At 34.9% G+C, this 11992-nt stretch overlaps 1 pseudogene; it reads right to left on the reverse strand.

Annotated features, from left to right (window-relative positions):
* Positions 1–5129: 5129 nt before the first annotated feature.
* LOC102580150 (putative late blight resistance protein homolog R1A-3) lies at positions 5130–11786 on the reverse strand (annotated as a pseudogene).
* Positions 11787–11992: the final 206 nt, after the last annotated feature.

The raw sequence follows: 11992 nt of genomic DNA on the forward strand, positions 1-11992 counted from the left end.
AATTTCCTTGATAAAATCGTACTCACAACGAAGGATGGTTCAATTCATAGCTCAAAATTTTTTTGGGGTGTTACATAGAGTTTCTCGACAGGGAAACTTTCTGGCTTCGTATCCGGATGACTGCTCTCATCTTGCAGCTCACATGCTCCATAATTTACTGAACAAGAAGACATCCAAATATATCACATCGTCTCCAGCCTTGCAGCATTGACCAACAGAGCCTTGTCTCTGGTCTCCAACTTAATTACAAAGGCTTTCAAAACCAGAGTGGAGGCCTAGATCACATTCCCCACAAAAGCTATGGAGAGCATCTCTAGCTTTTTAGCATGGGCCCAGATATAATGAAACGTGTGATCCATAAGGAGGCCAGAAAGGGGAAGTGGACGACTGCCCCAAAACCAGCATTGAGCTTTTCAGGGGTTATGTAATCAGAGTTTTCACATGTTTGTGATGATGGTATTTCTTGAGAGATTTACAAAAAACAGAGATATAAGATAATTTTCATATAGAACCATTTGTTTTCTTTTCCATCATAGCAGAGAGTTGAACAATAGCAATACTTATTCACGTGATACTTATTGACACTTCCAAAACAACATAACAAAGGACAGAATAGCATTTCTCAGAACACAAACCATATGCATCAGGCTTCTACTATACTTTCTACATTGATCTTGAAATCGCCCTCCGCATAGTATGTGCTTAGAGTTGGAACCACCATCTGGTGACTGCTCAAACTTCACCTCATTAAGTTATTTTTTTTCGAGTTTTTCTACCAAAGCTCATCAATCCTATACTTAATGGACTTAAAGTTGCCACCTTTAGAAAAGAAGCCATCGCTAGAAGAACATTAGTGATTAAAATGAGTGTCTATCCAAAATTGAAAAAGAATTAACTAGGATGAAGAGTGTTGTATAGAAGAACCTGTTTGAACATCTTGATCATAACATACATCAGCCTTCAACTCCAAATGTTTATCGATGGCAGATTCTTGGTGCATGTGAATTCCACCATGCTGCAGCAGAATTAGAACTCTTTGCACACAAAGATCCCACTGCTTGCTGCATTGGAATTTCTCGGTAACTTTATTACCTGAGGGTTTTCACATGTTTGTTACAGAAGAAGACTATTTGATTTGAGTTGTTCTTGGGTTGCATACAAATGCTTAATGCCACCCCCTATTAAAAATCTATAGGGATGATTCTAGATACTAAAAATCTAGATTGTTCTAACCTCTTCTACAAATATCTTCCTCAAGTATCTAATATTCTAGATATATTACTCTACAAAATTCTATAAAGTTCTACTAAATATCTAAGATATTTTTTGTACCTCCAAAAAATCAACTTTAATTTTTCATAGTAAGTTCGTAGAGTAATTTGGTTCATAAATGTACTAACACCAGCTAGGTAATAATAATTGGACTATAAGAGATAGACAACGAACAAAATGGGAGCTTCTTAGTTCAAGTTATTTTAGGCTCGATTAATCAAAACATTTTAAGTGTTGCAATGTGCTTCAGAAGAACTTGTTATAATTGATACACACATAATTTTTTTAATCTAGAAATATTTTTATACAAGTAAAATGATGACAAGAAAAAGAGCATAAAACAACACATGCTCATCTACTCAAATTCTACATAATAATCACAAATAGTTCAGTTGAGACTTTCGTCAATATTTCAACGTTGGTGTCAATTTCTGCCTGGCTGATTCGATCAAGGAGGACTAACTCAATGGAATTCATAACCCTTTCAATCTTCTCCTTATTTCCTTGGTCAGACAGCAAAGTTCTCACTTTCCGGAAGAGCCACATCAGGGAGGATGGTTGCTGAAAGCAAAATCAAATAAAAGCATGACAGCGGAATGAGTTAGAGGCTAGAGCTATGTTCAATTGGGTAAATTCGTGCAAACAAAAACCCTTTCTGATTAGGGATGATAATCGCAATGGTACCATAAGTAGGAACTCATAGAAGACTGTAAACAACTGAATTAATCAGAATAACACACATATAATTTGGTTTTTAAACAACTGCATTGATGTATCAATAGGCACAAGAGGAGTTTTGATAACACTTACTGTTGCACGCGAGGCCAAATGTCATATAGCAGCACCTATTTGAACATCTTGATTATTAGAAACAGCTGCCTCTCAACTCCAAATGTTTAGCGATGGCTGATTCTTGGTACACATGAATTCCACCATTCAAACTCTTTGCACGAGAAGATTCCGCTTCTTGCTGCATTGGAGTTTCTCGGTAACTTTATTACCTCAAGAGTTTTCACATTGTGATGATTGTATTTCTTGAAAGATTTACAAAAACAGAGATATAGGATAACTTGCATATGGTACAGAGGTTGCCAACCTTTTGTTTGACTTCCTTCTTGTCCATCATATCACAGAGTCAGTAATCCTACTAGGACGTGGACTGAGCATGGCGGAGGAGCTGGGGGCGGCAGGAAAGGGTTCTGATTTTTGACAGGGACACATAAAGTTTGTGGGAAAGAAAGAAACATATGTATCACATTTTGTATCTGAAGGCCAATAAAAGTTATTATATGCATGACGTACCATTTTCTTACTCCTTCATTTTCCTTTCCTCTTTCCATGATTGTACCCAAGGGTCTGATGTGTAAAATGTGCTTAAAACTTTATCAAGTTCATAAAAGGAAACAATTCTGCAGATATAGTCAGACATATAAAAAGTCATTTTCGATATATTGATCAAATGGCGCTTACAAAATAATTTAGACACACAAGAAAAGAGAAGAAGAGTAGTTTATAAGATAAAGCAGAATCATTTATGTAATTTAATTAATGAAGACATAAGAGAAAGTAGAGATTTAAATGATGAGGTCTATATATTCTTGGAGTTGAAAATGGAGGAATCAAGTTATCATGTGAAATTGTTGGAAAATATACTTGAAGAGAGGATCAATGATCATGAAGCCAAGTAACTTTGAAGTACTTTTTTCAATTTTCGATAATTTTATCCTTTTTTAATTCTTCCATCTTTTACATGTCGATATTTTATTTACGTTATTATATTAAATACGTATATGCTTTAATCAAAATAGCTAAGAAGCGCTCCGTCTTTCAAATGTCTCTGTTTATAAAGGAATTTCTCAATTGATAAAATTAAGTGTTCATATTTGTATTTTTTTTCCCTTACAATTTTAGTTATTCTAATAGTACGAGTAATTTTAATTTTAGTAATTTTTAATTGTACATTCAAATTTATAGTTTGTTTTCCTTCACTGCATCTCTTTACAAATTACTATGTGACATACACACAGAGCATTAAACACGAAATTATAAAGGATAAGTCACACATATATGATATTGACGTATTCATAGTACCAGAGACTAAATTATCTTAGTTAGCTACACCTATTTTTCTTTAATGACAAAAGCACAGGTCTACTGTTATGAATTTTCTTTTTTAATAAATACAATGAAAGTGATAAAATTAATCTTGATAGCATTTTCTATTTTATAACTCAACTTTTGTTTAGAAGCTATAATACTGATAAGGGACAAACATGCAATGGACGTTTCTAAAAGACTAGTTTATATCATAAGCATAAATTAATGACTGTCAAAAAATATACTAGGATCTATAACAATAGAATGAAACAAAAAGGAAAAAATTGAGCCGACTAAATGTACAACGTCCCCTTAAGGAAATTATTCCTCTCTAGTACCCGAAGTTTAAAGAAATAGATCTTCTCAGGATGGAATAAATCTATTCACAAGTATATTGATACAAAAACAAATAGTGTCAGTGAGCCACTCAACAGGAGCAAAGTACACAAATATTTAATTATGCAGAAAAAGTTCAGAATTTTCGTTGTTTTAAAATGAGAGGAAATCCCTCTATTTATAGACAACAAAGGGTAGTGTGAACAAATGTTTATTGTGCCTTATCGAAAATGTCACAACTCTTTGGAAAAGTTACAGCCCTTCGAAAAGGTCACAACCTTTCATAAAAGTCACAATTTTATTTAAAAGTCGCAACTCTTCATAAAAGTCACATCTTTTCATTAAAGGGGAAGACTATTTTTGGAAATAAATAAATTTAAAAGGAAATTCTAGCTAGTGATGGTGCCATGTAGGCGGGCCTAGGGTTCTCTTTTATATAAATATATGATATGATTTCTTAATTAAAAGCTTTTATTTCTACGCAAATACTATGATATATTTATCATCACAAGTTTCAAAAGTCTTTTTTTACTTCTTCTGTTAAGCTTTGTGAATATTCAAACAAAATGATGAAACAGTGTTTTGATTCTAATTTCTAAGACAACTCGAACAGAATGATGTGTTTGGTACGAAGGAAAATAAGTAATTGGAAAGAGAAGAAAAAACAAAACAACAAATGGTTGCCATTTTTAATGTGATCATATCTATCATCTGCTCAATTTCTACTTAATAATATTCACAAATAAATAGTTCAGTGGAGACTTTGATCAAACACATTGTAGGCATCATTTCTACAAGAGTCGCAACAGCAAAACAATTGTGCAAAAATGAACAAGGACCTGTTTTGGTGCTTATCAATTGATCGTTGGTCTAATCAGTTCTGAGATATGTTTTAATAGATAAATTGTGATAGTTTAAATAGAAAAAAAGAATAGTTGACACTTGAAAAAATGATAGTTCAAATATATTTTTGATCCTTCATTCTAAAATTTGCATCATATATTAATGGGAAAAAGGCCTAAATATACGAAATTTGAAAAAAAAAAAAAATCTCATCTATGTCATCTATTATAAAGTTTGGCTCATCTATGATATTTTCGTTGGAGAAAAAACTCATTTATGCGATTATGGATTAACAGAAATCCATCTGATTTTGCAAAACCATTTTGTCCACATGGCGGACTATGATTTAATATTTTCTGTGAAGAGTTTTGAGTGATAAATAGCTGCTTGAGTGCACTAGACAGTAAGTTCGTAGAGTAATTTGGTTCATAAATGTACTAATACCAGCTAGGTAATAATAGTTGGACTACAAGAGATAGACAACGAACAAAATGGGAGCTTCTTAGCTCAAGTTATTTTAGGCTCGATTAATCAAAACATTTTAAGTGTTGCAGTGTGCTTCAAAATAACTTGTTATAATTTATATACACATATTTTTTTTAATCTAGAAATATTTTCATACAAGTAAAATGTTGACAAGAAAAAGAGCATAAAACAACACATGCTCATCTACTCAAATTCTATGTAATATTCACAAATAGTTCAGTTGAGACTTTCATCAAACACACTTGTAGACATATTTCAACGTTGGTGTCAATTTCCGCCTGGCTGATTCGGTCAGGAGGACTAACTCAATGGAATTCATAACCCTTTCAATCTTCTCCTTATTTCCTTGGTCAGACAACAAAGTTCTCACTTTTTGGAAGAGCCACATCAGGGAGGATGGCTGCTGAAAGCAAAATCAAATAAAAGCATGACAGCAGAATGAGTTAAAGGCTAGAGCTATGTTCAATTGGGTAAATTCGCGCAAACAAAAACCCTTTCTGATTGGGGATGATAATCACAATGGTACCATAAGTAGAGACTCATAGAAGACTGCAAACAATTGAATTAATCAGAATAACACGCTTAAATTTTGGTTTTTAAACAACTGCATTGATGTATCAATAGGCACAAGAGGAGTTTTAATAACACTTACTGTTGCACGCGAGGCCAAATGCCGTATAGCAGCACCTATTTGAACATCTTGATTATTAGAAACAGCTGTCTCTCAACTCCAAATGCTTAGCGATGGCTGATTCTTGGTACACGTGAATTCCACCATTCAAACTCTTTGCACGAGAAGATCCCACTACTTGCTGCATTGGAATTTCTTGGTAACTTTATTACCTCAAGAGTTTTCACATATATGTTTGTGATGATGGTATTTCTTGAAAGATTTACAAAAACAGAGATATAGGATAACTTGCATATGGTACAGAGGTTGCCAACCTTTTGTTTGACTTCCTTCTTGTCCATCATATCACAGAGTCTGTAATCCTACTAGGAGGTGAACTGAGCATGGCAGAGGAGCTGGGGGCAGCAGGAAAGGGTTCTGCTTTTTGACGGGGACACCTAAAGTTTGTGGGAAAGAGAGAAACTTTTATTATTTATGCTTCAGATTATGAATTATCGAATAACAGTTCTTTAAACATATGTATCACATTTTGTATCTTAAGGCCAATATAAGTTTTTATATGCATGACGTACCGTTTTCTTCCTCCTTCATTTTCCTTTCCTCTTTCCATGATTGTACTTTCCAGTAGTCAATACCAAAGGGTCTGATGTATAAAATGTGGTTAAAACTTTATCAAGATCATAGAAGGAAACAATTCTGCAGATATAGTCAGACATATTAAAAGTCATTTTCGATATATTGATCAAATGGCGCTTACAAAATATTATCCCACAATGTTAATTTAGACACACAAGAAAAGAGAAGAAGAGTAGTTAATAAGATTAAGCAGAAAACAGAAATATTCAAGAAAACAAAACCTATAACCATGTATATTTCAAATATAGTCAAACTTGTTTATTACAATGATATTTCTACTTAGTTTCAGATGAGACTTTCATCAAACACATTGTAGACATCTTTTAACATTTGCCACTACAGGAATCAGAACAGCAAGAGAATGGAGAAGAACCTGTTCACATATAATTCTACTTAAATAACGGGATATTCTTACGGCCAACGACTTGAAGCTCATCTCCTCCCCTCATATCTTCAGCATATTCCTTAATCTTCATAGCGGAATCTTCAAGTTGAGGGCTCTTTACAAGTTTTCTAATTTTCAATGAATTAATGTCCCCAAACTAGGCGGAATCTCCTCAAGCTTACGACATCCCCGCAGTTTTAATTTCTCAAGCGCAGGAAAGGATTCCTCTCCAACCTCCCACTTGGAAAGAGTCACTTGTTCCAACTTCAAATATTTGAGATTCTCAAAGGTGTCTTCCTCCCCCATGTTCCATTCTTCCCCATGGATGATTGTACGATAAAGGGTCAACTCTTCAAGGTTGGGCAGTCTCGCTATTGTTGATAGTGAATCGGATGTCAGAGGAAACTCAAGCAGATGATATTTTTTCAGATTCGAAGGGAAGTAAAAATCCCACGGCCGATTTGTCGCTACAGAGGACCCACTGTCGTTTGTGTTTGATCTTTCAAAAGCTACAGTGAGGTCTTCTAGTTCAGTTAGGCAATCCAATTTCGGGAACCAATAATGCTCTGTTGAATAATTCCATGATTCCTTGAGTTCAAACTTAAGCATTTGAAGATTGGGAAGCCTTTGGAAAATATCCTCGGAATCTTTCCAATACGAACGCACGAGTTTGTTTAAATATCTCAAGTTCTCTAACTTTGTGTCCTCTGCTACCAGAATTGGTTCATCTGTATCCACATCAAAGAAATAACAAGCAGTCGTAGCCAGCACTTGCAACTTTAAAAGATCCCAAATTCTCGGTAATAGTACCAAGGTTGATACTTTGTTATCCACCAACAAGATTTCTAGATTCCAGAGGTTTGAGAAAGACAAAGGCAGAGATTCAACTTCTGTCTCAATGTTTAAGAACCTCAAATGATTCAACATGCATATTTCATTCAGCAAAGAATCATTCACCATGATAAAAGAGGGATCCAGGTACAACACTCTAAGAAGCCTCAAGTGTCTTACGTGAAATGAATCAGAAAGACGGTCATCCAGCGGGTCTCCATTTATCCACAAAGAATAGAGGTGTTTACCAGAATGCCTTTTCTTATTTGAATCAAACAGGACAAAATTAAGCACAAAGTGCTCCTCATCATCAATGGTAATTTGACGTGGCAACAAATCTGGAAAGTCATTTGAACGTATCAAATCAAACAACCTTTCCTCTCTTGCTTTTGTCAAACAAAAGTCATGCACAAGATCATGAAGTTGGCAGGTCGGGTCATCACCTATCTCATTGAAAGCAATTACCAAGCTACTGGAAATTAAGTTATCCAAATAAACCTTCATCACTTCTTCCACACTCTTCATCTCTGTCTGTTCCACAAGTCCTTCAGCATGCCAAAAATCTTTCAACGTAGAGCTTATGATTGCAGTGTCCTTCGGAAAACTCGCAAGGTAAAGAAAGCATGGCTTTAGGTGATGTGGCAAATGGTCATAACTTAATTCTATAACCTTCATCACTTCCACTTGACTGTTCAAAATAAAGGAACTCAAATTATTTCGAACTTCAAGCCACACTGTCTTTTTCTTTTCCAAACCTGCAATGACTCCAGCAATCAGATCAGCCACCAAAGGAAGCCCTTTACAATTTTCGGCTATTTCTTTTCCAACATCCAATAATTCATTAGGAAAACTCTCGTTTCCAAAAACCCTTTTCTCTAATAACTCCCAACTTTCTTCTGATCTTAGCAATCGAAGGTTAAGAGGAGCAGTGTAGAGCTTTCCATGTAAACCCACTTCCTTTTCTCGAGTTGTCAAAATAATTCTACTTCCTTTCACAACTTCTGGAAAAGGTCTTGTTAACTCATCCCATGTAGTAGTATCCCACACGTCATATAAGACAATAAGATACCTCTTTCCATACAGTTGTTTCCGTAGCTTATCAGCCACATCAATATTCTCACTCAATTTTGAATCTGAGTCACTAACTTGATTGAAAATTTTATTCAACAACTTCTTCTCGTCATATCCTTGGTCGACCGTGCACCATGCACGAAGGTCGAAATGGCTAGAAACTGATTTATCATTGTATACTTTGTACGCCAAAGTAGTTTTACTTGAACCCGGCATACCAGTGACCGAAATGACATCCAGATCTGCTTGTCCACTGGTGAGCTTCCGAAGTAACCAGTTTGTCTCTTCCTCAAAACCTACAATTATTTTACCAGCTGTCAATGACTTGCTTTCAACTGGCTTCTTGGGGGTGTTTACAACAATGAGGCCTCTGTTCTTGGGAATCTTCTCATGTAAATCAGAGAACTCTTCTTTGATAAGCTTCATCTTCTTTATGGTAATGGGAAGTGAGAAAATAAGATGTAAGAGACCATTATCTCGAACAATAATTGAATCTATGACATCTTTTGCCTCATAAGCCACATCTAGAACACGTGTCCAGAGATCCTTATACAATCCTTGCTCAACATTCGCGAAGAATGATCTTATGAATTTTAGGCCTTGTTTCACCTGCCCTATTTCTTTCTTTATCAAATCAACTGAATAAGCATTGGAATCTAACAAATCATTTAAGTGTATGTGCAGCAGATGCATGAAGAGTGGTCCATCACTCATGGGGAAGCAACATTGAGATGAATCCGGGGATTTCAGATAAACATGTTTGAGATCTTTCTTGAGGAGTTCAATATTTTCCAGCAAGTCTAGGGTTGCACGATTTGTTTGGTCGTTACCCTCTTTATTCCTTAATTTCTCTTCCAAGTCGCGTACAAGAGTTGATACCTCCCTGGTAAGTGCTCCAACACGAGCCAAGAGATCAAAAAGTTTGTCATGATGAATAAAGTCCTTGGGCATATCAGAAAGAATAATCAATAGGAATTCCATCATGACATGAATGTTTCGAGCCCCTGAAGTGCTAGGGGTAATAACAGTTATCATATGCTCTTGTAGATGAATCAGATATTCTCTTAGAATGTACGGAGAGGTTTCCAGGAGCTGCTTAATGAAACGTCCAATTTCTGCTGAAGTTGAAGCTTTCAAATTTGTATAACATATGTGCATAACCTTCAGTTCTGTTGGAACAATCTTCAAGAGTAGATGTGCTAGCTTGAAGAGTCGAGAGTCTCTATCATTCTGATCATCCTCATCTAGCTCGGAGAGTTGAGATTCTTCATCAGTCTGATCCTCCCAAAGGAAATGTCCTACTTTCTCAGCCATCAGTTGAAACAGAGGCAAGACATTCTGAACCATCTCATGTTTAATGCAACCATTCACTATCAAACCATGGAAATCTCTTATGTTACCACATACATTCTGAAGAACCTCATATTGAGTCACTCCAGGAAACATCTTTTCAGCACGATGCTTGGATAGATGATAGAGATTCAAGAAGAGGAAGTCCAATTGCTTATCCATCATGGTGGCATCTGATTTAGAAGAACGATGATACAAGCTGATACAGTCATCCATATTACCGGCGAGGCTAGTAAGGACATATTTACACCCGACATCTTTGCCATCATCATCCAAAAAATTGGTTGAAGCAGATTCTCAACCTCTTGTCTTTTTCTAGTCATTATATCTTCAAACAGCTCCAAATTGGAATAAGAAAGCTGGACATATGTACAAATAAATGCCAGCTCCAATTTTTAGCTTTTCAACTTGATCTTTGTCAAGAGCTTTTTGATTTTCTTCATTCTCTAATCTCTCTAGGAAATCCAGAACATCGGCAATGTCCTTGCGTAGAGCAGAAAATAACACCTGCCAAAATAACACATATCAAATTTTTAAAGCCACATATCTACAATTCAACACTTTACAGTTCACTCTATCAAATGGCTTACCAATGAGTTGTTTGCTTCTTCATTATCTTTTCGTTTTTCCATGATTGTAATTTTCTGTTCAAGTTCTCAAGACCTGATGCATAAAAAGTACATAAAACTTTATCAGGAGAAAGAAGATGAAAAGACAAGAATAATCAATAATTTCACTATTTTCACGCGAACTTAAGAGGAGGTCTTATTTAGTGGAAGATGATAAAGGTGAGTCTATTGATTTTCGACAGTTTCTGTATAATAAATTTGTAACCATTTTCTTATTGAGTTTTTGTTTTTATATATATATATATATATATATATATATATCAAAGTAGTCAAACATCAAATGGTGCATAAAGAGCAATTGTATACTTGACATATAGTAATTTTATATTCACACAATTGGAAATGTCAATCTTAATCACACATCAAAATGTTTATGACATGAAATCACAAACATTAAATCTCACAACTGTTAATTATTTACAAAAAAGGAGTATGAAGAAGAAAATGGAAGATCTAAATATTCAATAAAATAAAGTGTATCACAACTGTTAATTATTTACAAAAAAAGGAGTCCTACTCGTTTACCATTACTTTTCCAACCTATACGAAGAAGAAAATGAATGATAATCTTTTATGTACACTTACAATTTGAATTGAAGAAAATAACTTGTAAAAATGGGGTTCATCCATAAACGAGACCAACTGGTACCGAACCTTTCTATCTTTAATAGCTTATAGTAATATATTTTCATTAGTGAGGGGAATCTTTCGTCATCTTAGAAAAAATCTAAAAGATCTGCTTCTATTCACTCTGCACTCTCCAACCCCCTCCCTCTCACCCGGTAAGAATTCACCAGCACTGGATATTAATACCAAACTAATACAACTTATCATGGGTAAGTAATAATTTAATGAGATGAAAATATACATTAACTAACTACGATTAAGTGACAAGGTCATACATCTATTGATTTATTGTAAACAGACGGTGATCTATTTAGTCCTCTCTCTTTCTCTTGCATTTTGTTTTCCTTTATCTTTGTGAGATCCAACTAACCTACCAAAGTTTTTTCATTTTCCTTACATTTTACTTCTCCATAATTAAAACAAACTATTAGATGAGTTGACTAACCTTTTTAGTTGCCTCTGCTTGCTTTGTTATTAGATCTATAGAGCTCAAAATTCTGGAAATAAACAGAGGAACAATTAAGACCAAATATGATGCATAGTATTATTCCAAAAAGTCAAGAAAGCAAAAGCATGAATCAATTACAGTGGGGCCTCCAAAGGAAAAAGATAAGAAAATTAATCAAACTTCCAATATTCTGCTCACTTTATATCACTTCCTCCGTTTTGTTGTATTTGACACTACTATATATTGATCTTGAGAGGGGAGCATGAGTTTACGTGAATCTGGTGACCACCTCAGCATATGTGATACGCCTCTGCCCTCCAGAATACAACAATCCAATAACATCATACAAC

Source organism: Solanum tuberosum, unplaced genomic scaffold (assembly GCF_000226075.1).
Source record: "Solanum tuberosum cultivar DM 1-3 516 R44 unplaced genomic scaffold, SolTub_3.0 scf00411, whole genome shotgun sequence".
Taxonomy (NCBI): Eukaryota; Viridiplantae; Streptophyta; class Magnoliopsida; order Solanales; family Solanaceae; genus Solanum; species Solanum tuberosum.